General features: G+C 44.8%; 12 non-coding genes across 12 annotated transcripts; all 12 read right to left on the reverse strand.

Moving 5' to 3' along the window:
• Nucleotides 1-316: 316 nt before the first annotated feature.
• trnas-aga (transfer RNA serine (anticodon AGA)) lies at nt 317-398 on the reverse strand. The gene has a single exon. It is a non-coding gene; the product is annotated as a tRNA-Ser (tRNA).
• Nucleotides 399-1,788: 1,390 nt separating this feature from the next.
• trnar-ucg (transfer RNA arginine (anticodon UCG)) lies at nt 1,789-1,861 on the reverse strand. The gene has a single exon. It is a non-coding gene; the product is annotated as a tRNA-Arg (tRNA).
• A 2,080-nt stretch (nt 1,862-3,941) lies between these two features.
• On the reverse strand, nt 3,942-4,022 carry trnas-aga (transfer RNA serine (anticodon AGA)). Its single transcript has one exon. It is a non-coding gene; the product is annotated as a tRNA-Ser (tRNA).
• Nucleotides 4,023-5,412: 1,390 nt separating this feature from the next.
• On the reverse strand, nt 5,413-5,485 carry trnar-ucg (transfer RNA arginine (anticodon UCG)). The gene has a single exon. It is a non-coding gene; the product is annotated as a tRNA-Arg (tRNA).
• Nucleotides 5,486-7,565: 2,080 nt separating this feature from the next.
• On the reverse strand, nt 7,566-7,647 carry trnas-aga (transfer RNA serine (anticodon AGA)). Its single transcript has one exon. It is a non-coding gene; the product is annotated as a tRNA-Ser (tRNA).
• Nucleotides 7,648-9,036: 1,389 nt separating this feature from the next.
• trnar-ucg (transfer RNA arginine (anticodon UCG)) lies at nt 9,037-9,109 on the reverse strand. Its single transcript has one exon. It is a non-coding gene; the product is annotated as a tRNA-Arg (tRNA).
• Nucleotides 9,110-11,189: 2,080 nt separating this feature from the next.
• Nucleotides 11,190-11,271, reverse strand: trnas-aga (transfer RNA serine (anticodon AGA)). Its single transcript has one exon. It is a non-coding gene; the product is annotated as a tRNA-Ser (tRNA).
• A 1,390-nt stretch (nt 11,272-12,661) lies between these two features.
• Nucleotides 12,662-12,734, reverse strand: trnar-ucg (transfer RNA arginine (anticodon UCG)). The gene has a single exon. It is a non-coding gene; the product is annotated as a tRNA-Arg (tRNA).
• Nucleotides 12,735-14,814: 2,080 nt separating this feature from the next.
• Nucleotides 14,815-14,896, reverse strand: trnas-aga (transfer RNA serine (anticodon AGA)). Its single transcript has one exon. It is a non-coding gene; the product is annotated as a tRNA-Ser (tRNA).
• A 1,390-nt stretch (nt 14,897-16,286) lies between these two features.
• On the reverse strand, nt 16,287-16,359 carry trnar-ucg (transfer RNA arginine (anticodon UCG)). Its single transcript has one exon. It is a non-coding gene; the product is annotated as a tRNA-Arg (tRNA).
• Nucleotides 16,360-18,439: 2,080 nt separating this feature from the next.
• trnas-aga (transfer RNA serine (anticodon AGA)) lies at nt 18,440-18,521 on the reverse strand. The gene has a single exon. It is a non-coding gene; the product is annotated as a tRNA-Ser (tRNA).
• A 1,390-nt stretch (nt 18,522-19,911) lies between these two features.
• trnar-ucg (transfer RNA arginine (anticodon UCG)) lies at nt 19,912-19,984 on the reverse strand. Its single transcript has one exon. It is a non-coding gene; the product is annotated as a tRNA-Arg (tRNA).
• Between the last annotated feature and the right edge of the window lie 832 nt (nt 19,985-20,816).

Genomic DNA, 20,816 nt, shown 5'->3' on the forward strand with positions numbered 1-20,816 from the left:
AGGGAGCGGTGGGGAACGAGCACTTTGACGTGCAGGAAGAAGTGTTGCCACTGATCAGAGTCAGTGAACAGAGGACTGGGATTAAAGGAATCAAAGGAAAAGCAGCAATTCCGCTCAGGACGTTCAATAACAACTGCTGAAACCCGACGTGACGAGCAGGGTATCTGGAAAGAGAAACAGGGATAACGTTTTAGATGTGGAACATTTCTGATGAAGAACTCGAGTTTCCCAAGTCTCATCAAATGACCGGCCTGGTTTTCAAAGCAGGTTTCCTGAACTTTGACCGAAAATTGCTCCAATAGGAAGGCATTCAGAACGTAGTCAGCAGGATTCGAACCTGCGTGGGGAAACCCCAATGGATTTCTAATCCATCGCCTTAACCACTCGGCCATGACTACAGACGAGTCCTGTCACCTCACTGAAAGCTGTCGCTGACGTGATGGGCTCAAGGCTTCCATCTCCTTTCATACCTTTGCTGTCATTTGGAAGCTGCTGGACACCAATGTAAAAGAACAAAAGCACAAAGTTCGGAAAAGATATTTACAGCCAAACCTAGTCAAAATTATTTTTTGAAAGGAAAATCGCACTTGGCAATTTGCTAGATCTCTTTGAGAACATGACCAACAGAGCTTATCAAGGGCGCTATTGATCTGAGTGTTCTTGGACGAGAAACAATCAAACGTTGTGACATATTCTGGCGAACGAAATGGTCTTTCCTCATGGTTACAATGAAAGAGATGGTTCCCAATAAAAGACAGGGATTAAGTCGTATCTAGATATATTTCAATGTGATAAGATTCTTTTTCCGTCCCCAATTACCCCAGAGATGGATGGGGTGAGTTAATTTTCTTCACTCTTCAGCTCCTCAGCATGGAGGAACAGACATGAAACCGCTAGAGATGGAGTTGTTGAGTTGGGAACCAGCGACACTGAAGAAACTAAGTAAAAGTGAGGACTGCAGATGCTGGAAACCAGATTTTAGATCAGAGTGATGCTGGAAAAGCACAGTCGGTAAGGCAGCATCCGAGGAGCAGCAAAGTCGACGTTTCTGTTGCCAGGCTTGATGTGTTCCGCAAACTATTTTCGTTTTTGGCTCAGATTTCCAGCAACTGCAGCTGTTTGTTTTATGTTAACCTTCATAATGTTTTGGACAAAACCAATGACCTGTTTGCATCGGAAAATCCGCAGAAGTACTGGTACACCAATATGTTTGCTGAACAAGACAACCGTTCCGTGAGCGGGAATAGGATCCGGGCCACGGTGCTTAGAGTAACGAAACCTCACAAGTAAATAACAAGACAAGGCGATAGGTACTATCGTATTTGGTCGAAATAAAAGTCCCTTTCTGAACATTTTCGTTGCAGATTATTTTCAACTTGTCTTCGAAGATTTACAAAGTGGGAAAAGGCCATTCTGCCCATTGTGCATTGCGGCTAATCAGAGAACCATCTATTCAAGTCGCAGTTTCCAACTTTGGCTCAAAGTCTTGTGTATTCTAATGTTTCCAGGGCAAGTGTCAATGAGGTTATCCTGTGTTCTTAAATGGCACAATAATGGGACAGAAGTATGACATTTTCACAACGAATTGTAACTCTTTTGAGGAGCTCATGCTCATTTCCACCCACAGAGGGAGACACCCGAGACTGACAGAAGTGTCCGTTGTGGTGAGGTGAAATTTGAAATGGACAATAGAACAAACACAAGTTCTAACTGCAGAAGCGCCATCCCGACAAGGACTTCATTGGGGAGCGTCAACACGGACCACGGTTAAAGTGAGACGTTCCCCCACGAGCCAGGTAGGACTCGAACCTACAATCTTCTGATCCGAAGTCAGACGCGTTATCCATTACGCCACTGGCCCAAATGTAACGTCACACGCTGGCAGCATGTCGATATGTAATGTGATTGATTATCACGGAATCAGAATTAAAAAGGTGAGCAAGCAGCGAAGATAATCGCCAACACAGCTTCACTTGGAAGCTTCCAATTTCTGAAGCAGTGCCTTTCACTGGCAAAGGAGAAACATTTGTCCTCAGCTGCCTGCTTCAGGGTCGGCTCCTCCTCTGCTGGAAGTTTCCATCGTTTTATTCACAGTCACGACGCGATTTCATGATTCACTGCAGTGAAAAAGTGTCATGGTGTCGTCCAAGCAAGACCCTGCAGAAACTCAGCGAGAGATCTCGGGTCATTTCGAGCTCAGGGTGTGGAATAAGACGAGATGCGTGACAGCTGTTATTGACGCCGCCACTTCACTGCCAATTAGCGGCTCAAAACGAGCCGTTGTGAGCATCAGCTTGATTTGTACCTTCCTGCAGTGCATTTGCTAAACAACATCAGATAGATCCCATCCGGCGCAGGGATTTTTTCACACTCTATTTTCACACTCTGCAGTATTTCTAATAACTCTTCCTTGTGAACCTCGATCTCTTCTCAGTCTAGACGCAATTGTCTCTATATCTTCCTCGCCAACATTTTCATTTTCTGTAGCAAATACTGTCGAACACTGTTTACGTAGTGCTTCCCCTATCTCCTCTGACTCCACACACAACTTCCCACTATTATCCTTGACTGTCCCAAAGCTAACTCTCGTCATTCTTTTATTCCTGACATACCTATGGAAAGCCTTAGGTTAACCAATGGAAAGCCTTAGCTTAACGCTGATCATATCCGCCAACAACTTCTCATGTCTCCTCCTGACTCTTCTCAGCTCTCTTTTTAGGTCTTTTCTGACATCGTTGTAACCCTCGAGCGCTCCAACTGAGTTTTCACGTTTTGTCCTAACAGAAGACTTCTTGTTCTTCTTGACCAGGGATTCCTCTTCCTTAGTAAACCACGGCTCACGCGTTCTATATCTTCCTCACTGTCTGACAGGTACATACTTATCTAGGACACACAGGAGCTTTTCCTTGAATAAGCTCCACATTTTTAATGTGCTCAGCCCCTGCTGTTTCCTACACCATTCTACGCTTCCTAAATCCTACCTCATTGCATCGTAATAAGCTCCTCATTGCAAAGTGCTCACCTACTTCCAAATCTAAAACCTGGCCAGGCTCGTTACCCACTATTAAATCTAAAGTGGCTTCGTCCCTTGAAGGCCTGTCTACATACTGTGTCAGGAAGCCCTCCTGCCCACACTGGACAAAATGTGACCCATCTATAGTAGTCGTACTGCAGTGATCCCAGTCAATATTTGGATATTGTCTTGAGTGTTCCAGAGTTTTTCATTGTCCCAGAATCCAGATGAAGTTTGTATTCCTCACGTACGGGAGCGAGAATTCTTTCAATGTCTCAGATGAGTTCCTGTCCCGAGAACATCAGAGTCAATGTCCCGTCCTCTACTCGGTCCGAGATTTCACACTTCTTCATTCTCCTCTGATTCCATTTCCCAAAGAGTTTCTCAAGATTTCCAAAGCTGGATCCTAGATTATATGGTTTGCTTCCTAAACATATTTCCAACTGCCAATTGACAATATTTTCACAGTATCTCTTCACAACTCTCTGGCTTGCACCATGTCCAGGCATGAGAAGTCCCGTTTGGTGGAGAGATTCCCGAGGCTGGTGAGTTTCACTTTGGAACAAAGGCGGTTAAGTGGCAATTTCCTGCGATTGTTTGTAATGATGGGAGAGGGAGCGGTGGGGAACGAGCACTTTGACGTGCAGGAAGAAGTGTTGCCACTGATCAGAGTCAGTGAACAGAGGACTGGGATTAAAGGAATCAAAGGAAAAGCAGCAATTCCGCTCAGGACGTTCAATAACAACTGCTGAAACCCGACGTGACGAGCAGGGTATCTGGAAAGAGAAACAGGGATAACGTTTTAGATGTGGAACATTTCTGATGAAGAACTCGAGTTTCCCAAGTCTCATCAAATGACCGGCCTGGTTTTCAAAGCAGGTTTCCTGAACTTTGACCGAAAATTGCTCCAATAGGAAGGCATTCAGAACGTAGTCAGCAGGATTCGAACCTGCGTGGGAAACCCCAATGGATTTCTAATCCATCGCCTTAACCACTCGGCCATGACTACAGACGAGTCCTGTCACCTCACTGAAAGCTGTCGCTGACGTGATGGGCTCAAGGCTTCCATCTCCTTTCATACCTTTGCTGTCATTTGGAAGCTGCTGGACACCAATGTAAAAGAACAAAAGCACAAAGTTCGGAAAAGATATTTACAGCCAAACTTAGTCAAAATTATTTTTTGAAAGGAAAATCGCACTTGGCAATTTGCTAGATCTCTTTGAGAACATGACCAACAGAGCTTATCAAGGGCGCTATTGATCTGAGTGTTCTTGGACGAGAAACAATCAAACGTTGTGACATATTCTGGCGAACGAAATGGTCTTTCCTCATGGTTACAATGAAAGAGATGGTTCCCAATAAAAGACAGGGATTAAGTCGTATCTAGATATATTTCAATGTGATAAGATTCTTTTTCCGTCCCCAATTACCCCAGAGATGGATGGGGTGAGTTAATTTTCTTCACTCTTCAGCTCCTCAGCATGGAGGAACAGACATGAAACCGCTAGAGATGGAGTTGTTGAGTTGGGAACCAGCGACACTGAAGAAACTAAGTAAAAGTGAGGACTGCAGATGCTGGAAACCAGATTTTAGATCAGAGTGATGCTGGAAAAGCACAGTCGGTAAGGCAGCATCCGAGGAGCAGCAAAGTCGACGTTTCTGTTGCCAGGCTTGATGTGTTCCGCAAACTATTTTCGTTTTTGGCTCAGATTTCCAGCAACTGCAGCTGTTTGTTTTATGTTAACCTTCATAATGTTTTGGACAAAACCAATGACCTGTTTGCATCGGAAAATCCGCAGAAGTACTGGTACACCAATATGTTTGCTGAACAAGACAACCGTTCCGTGAGCGGGAATAGGATCCGGGCCACGGTGCTTAGAGTAACGAAACCTCACAAGTAAATAACAAGACAAGGCGATAGGTACTATCGTATTTGGTCGAAATAAAAGCCCCTTTCTGAACATTTTCGTTGCAGATTATTTTCAACTTGTCTTCGAAGATTTACAAAGTGGGAAAAGGCCATTCTGCCCATTGTGCATTGCGGCTAATCAGAGAACCATCTATTCAAGTCGCAGTTTCCAACTTTGGCTCAAAGTCTTGTGTATTCTAATGTTTCCAGGGCAAGTGTCAATGAGGTTATCCTGTGTTCTTAAATGGCACAATAATGGGACAGAAGTATGACATTTTCACAACGAATTGTAACTCTTTTGAGGAGCTCATGCTCATTTCCACCCACAGAGGGAGACACCCGAGACTGACAGAAGTGTCCGTTGTGGTGAGGTGAAATTTGAAATGGACAATAGAACAAACACAAGTTCTAACTGCAGAAGCGCCATCCCGACCAGGACTTCATTGGGGAGCGTCAACACGGACCACGGTTAAAGTGAGACGTTCCCCCACGAGCCAGGTAGGACTCGAACCTACAATCTTCTGATCCGAAGTCAGACGCGTTATCCATTACGCCACTGGCCCAAATGTAACGTCACACGCTGGCAGCATGTCGATATGTAATGTGATTGATTATCACGGAATCAGAATTAAAAAGGTGAGCAAGCAGCGAAGATAATCGCCAACACAGCTTCACTTGGAAGCTTCCAATTTCTGAAGCAGTGCCTTTCACTGGCAAAGGAGAAACATTTGTCCTCAGCTGCCTGCTTCAGGGTCGGCTCCTCCTCTGCTGGAAGTTTCCATCGTTTTATTCACAGTCACGACGCGATTTCATGATTCACTGCAGTGAAAAAGTGTCATGGTGTCGTCCAAGCAAGACCCTGCAGAAACTCAGCGAGAGATCTCGGGTCATTTCGAGCTCAGGGTGTGGAATAAGACGAGATGCGTGACAGCTGTTATTGACGCCGCCACTTCACTGCCAATTAGCGGCTCAAAACGAGCCGTTGTGAGCATCAGCTTGATTTGTACCTTCCTGCAGTGCATTTGCTAAACAACATCAGATAGATCCCATCCGGCGCAGGGATTTTTTCACACTCTATTTTCACACTCTGCAGTATTTCTAATAACTCTTCCTTGTGAACCTCGATCTCTTCTCAGTCTAGACGCAATTGTCTCTATATCTTCCTCGCCAACATTTTCATTTTCTGTAGCAAATACTGTCGAACACTGTTTACGTAGTGCTTCCCCTATCTCCTCTGACTCCACACACAACTTCCCACTATTATCCTTGACTGTCCCAAAGCTAACTCTCGTCATTCTTTTATTCCTGACATACCTATGGAAAGCCTTAGGTTAACCAATGGAAAGCCTTAGCTTAACGCTGATCATATCCGCCAACAACTTCTCATGTCTCCTCCTGACTCTTCTCAGCTCTCTTTTTAGGTCTTTTCTGACATCGTTGTAACCCTCGAGCGCTCCAACTGAGTTTTCACGTTTTGTCCTAACAGAAGACTTCTTGTTCTTCTTGACCAGGGATTCCTCTTCCTTAGTAAACCACGGCTCACGCGTTCTATATCTTCCTCACTGTCTGACAGGTACATACTTATCTAGGACACACAGGAGCTTTTCCTTGAATAAGCTCCACATTTTTAATGTGCTCAGCCCCTGCTGTTTCCTACACCATTCTACGCTTCCTAAATCCTACCTCATTGCATCGTAATAAGCTCCTCATTGCAAAGTGCTCACCTACTTCCAAATCTAAAACCTGGCCAGGCTCGTTACCCACTATTAAATCTAAAGTGGCTTCGTCCCTTGAAGGCCTGTCTACATACTGTGTCAGGAAGCCCTCCTGCCCACACTGGACAAAATGTGACCCATCTATAGTAGTCGTACTGCAGTGATCCCAGTCAATATTTGGATATTGTCTTGAGTGTTCCAGAGTTTTTCATTGTCCCAGAATCCAGATGAAGTTTGTATTCCTCACGTACGGGAGCGAGAATTCTTTCAATGTCTCAGATGAGTTCCTGTCCCGAGAACATCAGAGTCAATGTCCCGTCCTCTACTCGGTCCGAGATTTCACACTTCTTCATTCTCCTCTGATTCCATTTCCCAAAGAGTTTCTCAAGATTTCCAAAGCTGGATCCTAGATTATATGGTTTGCTTCCTAAACATATTTCCAACTGCCAATTGACAATATTTTCACAGTATCTCTTCACAACTCTCTGGCTTGCACCATGTCCAGGCATGAGAAGTCCCGTTTGGTGGAGAGATTCCCGAGGCTGGTGAGTTTCACTTTGGAACAAAGGCGGTTAAGTGGCAATTTCCTGCGATTGTTTGTAATGATGGGAGAGGGAGCGGTGGGGAACGAGCACTTTGACGTGCAGGAAGAAGTGTTGCCACTGATCAGAGTCAGTGAACAGAGGACTGGGATTAAAGGAATCAAAGGAAAAGCAGCAATTCCGCTCAGGACGTTCAATAACAACTGCTGAAACCCGACGTGACGAGCAGGGTATCTGGAAAGAGAAACAGGGATAACGTTTTAGATGTGGAACATTTCTGATGAAGAACTCGAGTTTCCCAAGTCTCATCAAATGACCGGCCTGGTTTTCAAAGCAGGTTTCCTGAACTTTGACCGAAAATTGCTCCAATAGGAAGGCATTCAGAACGTAGTCAGCAGGATTCGAACCTGCGTGGGGAAACCCCAATGGATTTCTAATCCATCGCCTTAACCACTCGGCCATGACTACAGACGAGTCCTGTCACCTCACTGAAAGCTGTCGCTGACGTGATGGGCTCAAGGCTTCCATCTCCTTTCATACCTTTGCTGTCATTTGGAAGCTGCTGGACACCAATGTAAAAGAACAAAAGCACAAAGTTCGGAAAAGATATTTACAGCCAAACTAGTCAAAATTATTTTTTGAAAGGAAAATCGCACTTGGCAATTTGCTAGATCTCTTTGAGAACATGACCAACAGAGCTTATCAAGGGCGCTATTGATCTGAGTGTTCTTGGACGAGAAACAATCAAACGTTGTGACATATTCTGGCGAACGAAATGGTCTTTCCTCATGGTTACAATGAAAGAGATGGTTCCCAATAAAAGACAGGGATTAAGTCGTATCTAGATATATTTCAATGTGATAAGATTCTTTTTCCGTCCCCAATTACCCCAGAGATGGATGGGGTGAGTTAATTTTCTTCACTCTTCAGCTCCTCAGCATGGAGGAACAGACATGAAACCGCTAGAGATGGAGTTGTTGAGTTGGGAACCAGCGACACTGAAGAAACTAAGTAAAAGTGAGGACTGCAGATGCTGGAAACCAGATTTTAGATCAGAGTGATGCTGGAAAAGCACAGTCGGTAAGGCAGCATCCGAGGAGCAGCAAAGTCGACGTTTCTGTTGCCAGGCTTGATGTGTTCCGCAAACTATTTTCGTTTTTGGCTCAGATTTCCAGCAACTGCAGCTGTTTGTTTTATGTTAACCTTCATAATGTTTTGGACAAAACCAATGACCTGTTTGCATCGGAAAATCCGCAGAAGTACTGGTACACCAATATGTTTGCTGAACAAGACAACCGTTCCGTGAGCGGGAATAGGATCCGGGCCACGGTGCTTAGAGTAACGAAACCTCACAAGTAAATAACAAGACAAGGCGATAGGTACTATCGTATTTGGTCGAAATAAAAGCCCCTTTCTGAACATTTTCGTTGCAGATTATTTTCAACTTGTCTTCGAAGATTTACAAAGTGGGAAAAGGCCATTCTGCCCATTGTGCATTGCGGCTAATCAGAGAACCATCTATTCAAGTCGCAGTTTCCAACTTTGGCTCAAAGTCTTGTGTATTCTAATGTTTCCAGGGCAAGTGTCAATGAGGTTATCCTGTGTTCTTAAATGGCACAATAATGGGACAGAAGTATGACATTTTCACAACGAATTGTAACTCTTTTGAGGAGCTCATGCTCATTTCCACCCACAGAGGGAGACACCCGAGACTGACAGAAGTGTCCGTTGTGGTGAGGTGAAATTTGAAATGGACAATAGAACAAACACAAGTTCTAACTGCAGAAGCGCCATCCCGACCAGGACTTCATTGGGGAGCGTCAACACGGACCACGGTTAAAGTGAGACGTTCCCCCACGAGCCAGGTAGGACTCGAACCTACAATCTTCTGATCCGAAGTCAGACGCGTTATCCATTACGCCACTGGCCCAAATGTAACGTCACACGCTGGCAGCATGTCGATATGTAATGTGATTGATTATCACGGAATCAGAATTAAAAAGGTGAGCAAGCAGCGAAGATAATCGCCAACACAGCTTCACTTGGAAGCTTCCAATTTCTGAAGCAGTGCCTTTCACTGGCAAAGGAGAAACATTTGTCCTCAGCTGCCTGCTTCAGGGTCGGCTCCTCCTCTGCTGGAAGTTTCCATCGTTTTATTCACAGTCACGACGCGATTTCATGATTCACTGCAGTGAAAAAGTGTCATGGTGTCGTCCAAGCAAGACCCTGCAGAAACTCAGCGAGAGATCTCGGGTCATTTCGAGCTCAGGGTGTGGAATAAGACGAGATGCGTGACAGCTGTTATTGACGCCGCCACTTCACTGCCAATTAGCGGCTCAAAACGAGCCGTTGTGAGCATCAGCTTGATTTGTACCTTCCTGCAGTGCATTTGCTAAACAACATCAGATAGATCCCATCCGGCGCAGGGATTTTTTCACACTCTATTTTCACACTCTGCAGTATTTCTAATAACTCTTCCTTGTGAACCTCGATCTCTTCTCAGTCTAGACGCAATTGTCTCTATATCTTCCTCGCCAACATTTTCATTTTCTGTAGCAAATACTGTCGAACACTGTTTACGTAGTGCTTCCCCTATCTCCTCTGACTCCACACACAACTTCCCACTATTATCCTTGACTGTCCCAAAGCTAACTCTCGTCATTCTTTTATTCCTGACATACCTATGGAAAGCCTTAGGTTAACCAATGGAAAGCCTTAGCTTAACGCTGATCATATCCGCCAACAACTTCTCATGTCTCCTCCTGACTCTTCTCAGCTCTCTTTTTAGGTCTTTTCTGACATCGTTGTAACCCTCGAGCGCTCCAACTGAGTTTTCACGTTTTGTCCTAACAGAAGACTTCTTGTTCTTCTTGACCAGGGATTCCTCTTCCTTAGTAAACCACGGCTCACGCGTTCTATATCTTCCTCACTGTCTGACAGGTACATACTTATCTAGGACACACAGGAGCTTTTCCTTGAATAAGCTCCACATTTTTAATGTGCTCAGCCCCTGCTGTTTCCTACACCATTCTACGCTTCCTAAATCCTACCTCATTGCATCGTAATAAGCTCCTCATTGCAAAGTGCTCACCTACTTCCAAATCTAAAACCTGGCCAGGCTCGTTACCCACTATTAAATCTAAAGTGGCTTCGTCCCTTGAAGGCCTGTCTACATACTGTGTCAGGAAGCCCTCCTGCCCACACTGGACAAAATGTGACCCATCTATAGTAGTCGTACTGCAGTGATCCCAGTCAATATTTGGATATTGTCTTGAGTGTTCCAGAGTTTTTCATTGTCCCAGAATCCAGATGAAGTTTGTATTCCTCACGTACGGGAGCGAGAATTCTTTCAATGTCTCAGATGAGTTCCTGTCCCGAGAACATCAGAGTCAATGTCCCGTCCTCTACTCGGTCCGAGATTTCACACTTCTTCATTCTCCTCTGATTCCATTTCCCAAAGAGTTTCTCAAGATTTCCAAAGCTGGATCCTAGATTATATGGTTTGCTTCCTAAACATATTTCCAACTGCCAATTGACAATATTTTCACAGTATCTCTTCACAACTCTCTGGCTTGCACCATGTCCAGGCATGAGAAGTCCCGTTTGGTGGAGAGATTCCCGAGGCTGGTGAGTTTCACTTTGGAACAAAGGCGGTTAAGTGGCAATTTCCTGCGATTGTTTGTAATGATGGGAGAGGGAGCGGTGGGGAACGAGCACTTTGACGTGCAGGAAGAAGTGTTGCCACTGATCAGAGTCAGTGAACAGAGGACTGGGATTAAAGGAATCAAAGGAAAAGCAGCAATTCCGCTCAGGACGTTCAATAACAACTGCTGAAACCCGACGTGACGAGCAGGGTATCTGGAAAGAGAAACAGGGATAACGTTTTAGATGTGGAACATTTCTGATGAAGAACTCGAGTTTCCCAAGTCTCATCAAATGACCGGCCTGGTTTTCAAAGCAGGTTTCCTGAACTTTGACCGAAAATTGCTCCAATAGGAAGGCATTCAGAACGTAGTCAGCAGGATTCGAACCTGCGTGGGGAAACCCCAATGGATTTCTAATCCATCGCCTTAACCACTCGGCCATGACTACAGACGAGTCCTGTCACCTCACTGAAAGCTGTCGCTGACGTGATGGGCTCAAGGCTTCCATCTCCTTTCATACCTTTGCTGTCATTTGGAAGCTGCTGGACACCAATGTAAAAGAACAAAAGCACAAAGTTCGGAAAAGATATTTACAGCCAAACTTAGTCAAAATTATTTTTTGAAAGGAAAATCGCACTTGGCAATTTGCTAGATCTCTTTGAGAACATGACCAACAGAGCTTATCAAGGGCGCTATTGATCTGAGTGTTCTTGGACGAGAAACAATCAAACGTTGTGACATATTCTGGCGAACGAAATGGTCTTTCCTCATGGTTACAATGAAAGAGATGGTTCCCAATAAAAGACAGGGATTAAGTCGTATCTAGATATATTTCAATGTGATAAGATTCTTTTTCCGTCCCCAATTACCCCAGAGATGGATGGGGTGAGTTAATTTTCTTCACTCTTCAGCTCCTCAGCATGGAGGAACAGACATGAAACCGCTAGAGATGGAGTTGTTGAGTTGGGAACCAGCGACACTGAAGAAACTAAGTAAAAGTGAGGACTGCAGATGCTGGAAACCAGATTTTAGATCAGAGTGATGCTGGAAAAGCACAGTCGGTAAGGCAGCATCCGAGGAGCAGCAAAGTCGACGTTTCTGTTGCCAGGCTTGATGTGTTCCGCAAACTATTTTCGTTTTTGGCTCAGATTTCCAGCAACTGCAGCTGTTTGTTTTATGTTAACCTTCATAATGTTTTGGACAAAACCAATGACCTGTTTGCATCGGAAAATCCGCAGAAGTACTGGTACACCAATATGTTTGCTGAACAAGACAACCGTTCCGTGAGCGGGAATAGGATCCGGGCCACGGTGCTTAGAGTAACGAAACCTCACAAGTAAATAACAAGACAAGGCGATAGGTACTATCGTATTTGGTCGAAATAAAAGCCCCTTTCTGAACATTTTCGTTGCAGATTATTTTCAACTTGTCTTCGAAGATTTACAAAGTGGGAAAAGGCCATTCTGCCCATTGTGCATTGCGGCTAATCAGAGAACCATCTATTCAAGTCGCAGTTTCCAACTTTGGCTCAAAGTCTTGTGTATTCTAATGTTTCCAGGGCAAGTGTCAATGAGGTTATCCTGTGTTCTTAAATGGCACAATAATGGGACAGAAGTATGACATTTTCACAACGAATTGTAACTCTTTTGAGGAGCTCATGCTCATTTCCACCCACAGAGGGAGACACCCGAGACTGACAGAAGTGTCCGTTGTGGTGAGGTGAAATTTGAAATGGACAATAGAACAAACACAAGTTCTAACTGCAGAAGCGCCATCCCGACCAGGACTTCATTGGGGAGCGTCAACACGGACCACGGTTAAAGTGAGACGTTCCCCCACGAGCCAGGTAGGACTCGAACCTACAATCTTCTGATCCGAAGTCAGACGCGTTATCCATTACGCCACTGGCCCAAATGTAACGTCACACGCTGGCAGCATGTCGATATGTAATGTGATTGATTATCACGGAATCAGAATTAAAAAGGTGAGCAAGCAGCGAAGATAATCGCCAACACAGCTTCACTTGGAAGCTTCCAATTTCTGAAGCAGTGCCTTTCACTGGCAAAGGAGAAACATTTGTCCTCAGCTGCCTGCTTCAGGGTCGGCTCCTCCTCTGCTGGAAGTTTCCATCGTTTTATTCACAGTCACGACGCGATTTCATGATTCACTGCAGTGAAAAAGTGTCATGGTGTCGTCCAAGCAAGACCCTGCAGAAACTCAGCGAGAGATCTCGGGTCATTTCGAGCTCAGGGTGTGGAATAAGACGAGATGCGTGACAGCTGTTATTGACGCCGCCACTTCACTGCCAATTAGCGGCTCAAAACGAGCCGTTGTGAGCATCAGCTTGATTTGTACCTTCCTGCAGTGCATTTGCTAAACAACATCAGATAGATCCCATCCGGCGCAGGGATTTTTTCACACTCTATTTTCACACTCTGCAGTATTTCTAATAACTCTTCCTTGTGAACCTCGATCTCTTCTCAGTCTAGACGCAATTGTCTCTATATCTTCCTCGCCAACATTTTCATTTTCTGTAGCAAATACTGTCGAACACTGTTTACGTAGTGCTTCCCCTATCTCCTCTGACTCCACACACAACTTCCCACTATTATCCTTGACTGTCCCAAAGCTAACTCTCGTCATTCTTTTATTCCTGACATACCTATGGAAAGCCTTAGGTTAACCAATGGAAAGCCTTAGCTTAACGCTGATCATATCCGCCAACAACTTCTCATGTCTCCTCCTGACTCTTCTCAGCTCTCTTTTTAGGTCTTTTCTGACATCGTTGTAACCCTCGAGCGCTCCAACTGAGTTTTCACGTTTTGTCCTAACAGAAGACTTCTTGTTCTTCTTGACCAGGGATTCCTCTTCCTTAGTAAACCACGGCTCACGCGTTCTATATCTTCCTCACTGTCTGACAGGTACATACTTATCTAGGACACACAGGAGCTTTTCCTTGAATAAGCTCCACATTTTTAATGTGCTCAGCCCCTGCTGTTTCCTACACCATTCTACGCTTCCTAAATCCTACCTCATTGCATCGTAATAAGCTCCTCATTGCAAAGTGCTCACCTACTTCCAAATCTAAAACCTGGCCAGGCTCGTTACCCACTATTAAATCTAAAGTGGCTTCGTCCCTTGAAGGCCTGTCTACATACTGTGTCAGGAAGCCCTCCTGCCCACACTGGACAAAATGTGACCCATCTATAGTAGTCGTACTGCAGTGATCCCAGTCAATATTTGGATATTGTCTTGAGTGTTCCAGAGTTTTTCATTGTCCCAGAATCCAGATGAAGTTTGTATTCCTCACGTACGGGAGCGAGAATTCTTTCAATGTCTCAGATGAGTTCCTGTCCCGAGAACATCAGAGTCAATGTCCCGTCCTCTACTCGGTCCGAGATTTCACACTTCTTCATTCTCCTCTGATTCCATTTCCCAAAGAGTTTCTCAAGATTTCCAAAGCTGGATCCTAGATTATATGGTTTGCTTCCTAAACATATTTCCAACTGCCAATTGACAATATTTTCACAGTATCTCTTCACAACTCTCTGGCTTGCACCATGTCCAGGCATGAGAAGTCCCGTTTGGTGGAGAGATTCCCGAGGCTGGTGAGTTTCACTTTGGAACAAAGGCGGTTAAGTGGCAATTTCCTGCGATTGTTTGTAATGATGGGAGAGGGAGCGGTGGGGAACGAGCACTTTGACGTGCAGGAAGAAGTGTTGCCACTGATCAGAGTCAGTGAACAGAGGACTGGGATTAAAGGAATCAAAGGAAAAGCAGCAATTCCGCTCAGGACGTTCAATAACAACTGCTGAAACCCGACGTGACGAGCAGGGTATCTGGAAAGAGAAACAGGGATAACGTTTTAGATGTGGAACATTTCTGATGAAGAACTCGAGTTTCCCAAGTCTCATCAAATGACCGGCCTGGTTTTCAAAGCAGGTTTCCTGAACTTTGACCGAAAATTGCTCCAATAGGAAGGCATTCAGAACGTAGTCAGCAGGATTCGAACCTGCGTGGGGAAACCCCAATGGATTTCTAATCCATCGCCTTAACCACTCGGCCATGACTACAGACGAGACCTGTCACCGCACTGAAAGCTGTCGCTGACGTGATGGGCTCAAGGCTTCCATCTCCTTTCATACCTTTGCTGTCATTTGGAAGCTGCTGGACACCAATGTAAAAGAACAAAAGCACAAAGTTCGGAAAAGATATTTACAGCCAAACTTAGTCAAAATTATTTTTTGAAAGGAAAATCGCACTTGGCAATTTGCTAGATCTCTTTGAGAACATGACCAACAGAGCTTATCAAGGGCGCTATTGATCTGAGTGTTCTTGGACGAGAAACAATCAAACGTTGTGACATATTCTGGCGAACGAAATGGTCTTTCCTCATGGTTACAATGAAAGAGATGGTTCCCAATAAAAGACAGGGATTAAGTCGTATCTAGATATATTTCAATGTGATAAGATTCTTTTTCCGTCCCCAATTACCCCAGAGATGGATGGGGTGAGTTAATTTTCTTCACTCTTCAGCTCCTCAGCATGGAGGAACAGACATGAAACCGCTAGAGATGGAGTTGTTGAGTTGGGAACCAGCGACACTGAAGAAACTAAGTAAAAGTGAGGACTGCAGATGCTGGAAACCAGATTTTAGATCAGAGTGATGCTGGAAAAGCACAGTCGGTAAGGCAGCATCCGAGGAGCAGCAAAGTCGACGTTTCTGTTGCCAGGCTTGATGTGTTCCGCAAACTATTTTCGTTTTTGGCTCAGATTTCCAGCAACTGCAGCTGTTTGTTTTATGTTAACCTTCATAATGTTTTGGACAAAACCAATGACCTGTTTGCATCGGAAAATCCGCAGAAGTACTGGTACACCAATATGTTTGCTGAACAAGACAACCGTTCCGTGAGCGGGAATAGGATCCGGGCCACGGTGCTTAGAGTAACGAAACCTCACAAGTAAATAACAAGACAAGGCGATAGGTACTATCGTATTTGGTCGAAATAAAAGCCCCTTTCTGAACATTTTCGTTGCAGATTATTTTCAACTTGTCTTCGAAGATTTACAAAGTGGGAAAAGGCCATTCTGCCCATTGTGCATTGCGGCTAATCAGAGAACCATCTATTCAAGTCGCAGTTTCCAACTTTGGCTCAAAGTCTTGTGTATTCTAATGTTTCCAGGGCAAGTGTCAATGAGGTTATCCTGTGTTCTTAAATGGCACAATAATGGGACAGAAGTATGACATTTTCACAACGAATTGTAACTCTTTTGAGGAGCTCATGCTCATTTCCACCCACAGAGGGAGACACCCGAGACTGACAGAAGTGTCCGTTGTGGTGAGGTGAAATTTGAAATGGACAATAGAACAAACACAAGTTCTAACTGCAGAAGCGCCATCCCGACCAGGACTTCATTGGGGAGCGTCAACACGGACCACGGTTAAAGTGAGACGTTCCCCCACGAGCCAGGTAGGACTCGAACCTACAATCTTCTGATCCGAAGTCAGACGCGTTATCCATTACGCCACTGGCCCAAATGTAACGTCACACGCTGGCAGCATGTCGATATGTAATGTGATTGATTATCACGGAATCAGAATTAAAAAGGTGAGCAAGCAGCGAAGATAATCGCCAACACAGCTTCACTTGGAAGCTTCCAATTTCTGAAGCAGTGCCTTTCACTGGCAAAGGAGAAACATTTGTCCTCAGCTGCCTGCTTCAGGGTCGGCTCCTCCTCTGCTGGAAGTTTCCATCGTTTTATTCACAGTCACGACGCGATTTCATGATTCACTGCAGTGAAAAAGTGTCATGGTGTCGTCCAAGCAAGACCCTGCAGAAACTCAGCGAGAGATCTCGGGTCATTTCGAGCTCAGGGTGTGGAATAAGACGAGATGCGTGACAGCTGTTATTGACGCCGCCACTTCACTGCCAATTAGCGGCTCAAAACGAGCCGTTGTGAGCATCAGCTTGATTTGTACCTTCCTGCAGTGCATTTGCTAAACAACATCAGATAGATCCCATCCGGCGCAGGGATTTTTTCACACTCTATTTTCACACTCTGCAGTATTTCTAATAACTCTTCCTTGTGAACCTCGATCTCTTCTCAGTCTAGACGCAATTGTCTCTATATCTTCCTCGCCAACATTTTCATTTTCTGTAGCAAATACTGTCGAACACTGTTTACGTAGTGCTTCCCCTATCTCCTCTGACTCCACACACAACTTCCCACTATTATCCTTGACTGTCCCAAAGCTAACTCTCGTCATTCTTTTATTCCTGACATACCTATGGAAAGCCTTAGGTTAACCAATGGAAAGCCTTAGCTTAACGCTGATCATATCCGCCAACAACTTCTCATGTCTCCTCCTGACTCTTCTCAGCTCTCTTTTTAGGTCTTTTCTGACATCGTTGTAACCCTCGAGCGCTCCAACTGAGTTTTCACGTTTTGTCCTAACAGAAGACTTCTTGTTCTTCTTGACCAGGGATTCCTCTTCCTTAGTAAACCACGGCTCACGCGTTCTATATCTTCCTCACTGTCTGACAGGTACATACTTATCTAGGACACACAGGAGCTTTTCCTTGAATAAGCTCCACATTTTTAATGTGCTCAGCCCCTGCTGTTTCCTACACCATTCTACGCTTCCTAAATCCTACCTCATTGCATCGTAATAAGCTCCTCATTGCAAAGTGCTCACCTACTTCCAAATCTAAAACCTGGCCAGGCTCGTTACCCACTATTAAATCTAAAGTGGCTTCGTCCCTTGAAGGCCTGTCTACATACTGTGTCAGGAAGCCCTCCTGCCCACACTGGACAAAATGTGACCCATCTATAGTAGTCGTACTGCAGTGATCCCAGTCAATATTTGGATATTGTCTTGAGTGTTCCAGAGTTTTTCATTGTCCCAGAATCCAGATGAAGTTTGTATTCCTCACGTACGGGAGCGAGAATTCTTTCAATGTCTCAGATGAGTTCCTGTCCCGAGAACATCAGAGTCAATGTCCCGTCCTCTACTCGGTCCGAGATTTCACACTTCTTCATTCTCCTCTGATTCCATTTCCCAAAGAGTTTCTCAAGATTTCCAAAGCTGGATCCTAGATTATATGGTTTGCTTCCTAAACATATTTCCAACTGCCAATTGACAATATTTTCACAGTATCTCTTCACAACTCTCTGGCTTGCACCATGTCCAGGCATGAGAAGTCCCGTTTGGTGGAGAGATTCCCGAGGCTGGTGAGTTTCACTTTGGAACAAAGGCGGTTAAGTGGCAATTTCCTGCGATTGTTTGTAATGATGGGAGAGGGAGCGGTGGGGAACGAGCACTTTGACGTGCAGGAAGAAGTGTTGCCACTGATCAGAGTCAGTGAACAGAGGACTGGGATTAAAGGAATCAAAGGAAAAGCAGCAATTCCGCTCAGGACGTTCAATAACAACTGCTGAAACCCGACGTGACGAGCAGGGTATCTGGAAAGAGAAACAGGGATAACGTTTTAGATGTGGAACATTTCTGATGAAGAACTCGAGTTTCCCAAGTCTCATCAAATGACCGGCCTGGTTTTCAAAGCAGGTTTCCTGAACTTTGACCGAAAATTGCTCCAATAGGAAGGCATTCAGAACGTAGTCAGCAGGATTCGAACCTGCGTGGGGAAACCCCAATGGATTTCTAATCCATCGCCTTAACCACTCGGCCATGACTACAGACGAGACCTGTCACCGCACTGAAAGCTGTCGCTGACGTGATGGGCTCAAGGCTTCCATCTCCTTTCATACCTTTGCTGTCATTTGGAAGCTGCTGGACACCAATGTAAAAGAACAAAAGCACAAAGTTCGGAAAAGATATTTACAGCCAAACTTAGTCAAAATTATTTTTTGAAAGGAAAATCGCACTTGGCAATTTGCTAGATCTCTTTGAGAACATGACCAACAGAGCTTATCAAGGGCGCTATTGATCTGAGTGTTCTTGGACGAGAAACAATCAAACGTTGTGACATATTCTGGCGAACGAAATGGTCTTTCCTCATGGTTACAATGAAAGAGATGGTTCCCAATAAAAGACAGGGATTAAGTCGTATCTAGATATATTTCAATGTGATAAGATTCTTTTTCCGTCCCCAATTACCCCAGAGATGGATGGGGTGAGTTAATTTTCTTCACTCTTCAGCTCCTCAGCATGGAGGAACAGACATGAAACCGCTAGAGATGGAGTTGTTGAGTTGGGAACCAGCGACACTGAAGAAACTAAGTAAAAGTGAGGACTGCAGATGCTGGAAACCAGATTTTAGATCAGAGTGATGCTGGAAAAGCACAGTCGGTAAGGCAGCATCCGAGGAGCAGCAAAGTCGACGTTTCTGTTGCCAGGCTTGATGTGTTCCGCAAACTATTTTCGTTTTTGGCTCAGATTTCCAGCAACTGCAGCTGTTTGTTTTATGTTAACCTTCATAATGTTTTGGACAAAACCAATGACCTGTTTGCATCGGAAAATCCGCAGAAGTACTGGTACACCAATATGTTTGCTGAACAAGACAACCGTTCCGTGAGCGGGAATAGGATCCGGGCCACGGTGCTTAGAGTAACGAAACCTCACAAGTAAATAACAAGACAAGGCGATAGGTACTATCGTATTTGGTCGAAATAAAAGCCCCTTTCTGAACATTTTCGTTGCAGATTATTTTCAACTTGTCTTCGAAGATTTACAAAGTGGGAAAAGGCCATTCTGCCCATTGTGCATTGCGGCTAATCAGAGAACCATCTATTCAAGTCGCAGTTTCCAACTTTGGCTCAAAGTCTTGTGTATTCTAATGTTTCCAGGGCAAGTGTCAATGAGGTTATCCTGTGTTCTTAAATGGCACAATAATGGGACAGAAGTATGACATTTTCACAACGAATTGTAACTCTTTTGAGGAGCTCATGCTCATTTCCACCCACAGAGGGAGACACCCGAGACTGACAGAAGTGTCCGTTGTGGTGAGGTGAAATTTGAAATGGACAATAGAACAAACACAAGTTCTAACTGCAGAAGCGCCATCCCGACCAGGACTTCATTGGGGAGCGTCAACACGGACCACGGTTAAAGTGAGACGTTCCCCCACGAGCCAGGTAGGACTCGAACCTACAATCTTCTGATCCGAAGTCAGACGCGTTATCCATTACGCCACTGGCCCAAATGTAACGTCACACGCTGGCAGCATGTCGATATGTAATGTGATTGATTATCACGGAATCAGAATTAAAAAGGTGAGCAAGCAGCGAAGATAATCGCCAACACAGCTTCACTTGGAAGCTTCCAATTTCTGAAGCAGTGCCTTTCACTGGCAAAGGAGAAACATTTGTCCTCAGCTGCCTGCTTCAGGGTCGGCTCCTCCTCTGCTGGAAGTTTCCATCGTTTTATTCACAGTCACGACGCGATTTCATGATTCACTGCAGTGAAAAAGTGTCATGGTGTCGTCCAAGCAAGACCCTGCAGAAACTCAGCGAGAGATCTCGGGTCATTTCGAGCTCAGGGTGTGGAATAAGACGAGATGCGTGACAGCTGTTATTGACGCCGCCACTTCACTGCCAATTAGCGGCTCAAAACGAGCCGTTGTGAGCATCAGCTTGATTTGTACCTTCCTGCAGTGCATTTGCTAAACAACATCAGATAGATCCCATCCGGCGCAGGGATTTTTTCACACTCTATTTTCACACTCTGCAGTATTTCTAATAACTCTTCCTTGTGAACCTCGATCTCTTCTCAGTCTAGACGCAATTGTCTCTATATCTTCCTCGCCAACATTTTCATTTTCTGTAGCAAATACTGTCGAACACTGTTTACGTAGTGCTTCCCCTATCTCCTCTGACTCCACACACAACTTCCCACTATTATCCTTGACTGTCCCAAAGCTAACTCTCGTCATTCTTTTATTCCTGACATACCTATGGAAAGCCTTAGGTTAACCAATGGAAAGCCTTAGCTTAACGCTGATCATATCCGCCAACAACTTCTCATGTCTCCTC

The sequence above is a fragment of the Hemiscyllium ocellatum genome, chromosome 46 (assembly GCF_020745735.1).
Source record: "Hemiscyllium ocellatum isolate sHemOce1 chromosome 46, sHemOce1.pat.X.cur, whole genome shotgun sequence".
NCBI lineage: Eukaryota > Metazoa > Chordata > Chondrichthyes > Orectolobiformes > Hemiscylliidae > Hemiscyllium > Hemiscyllium ocellatum.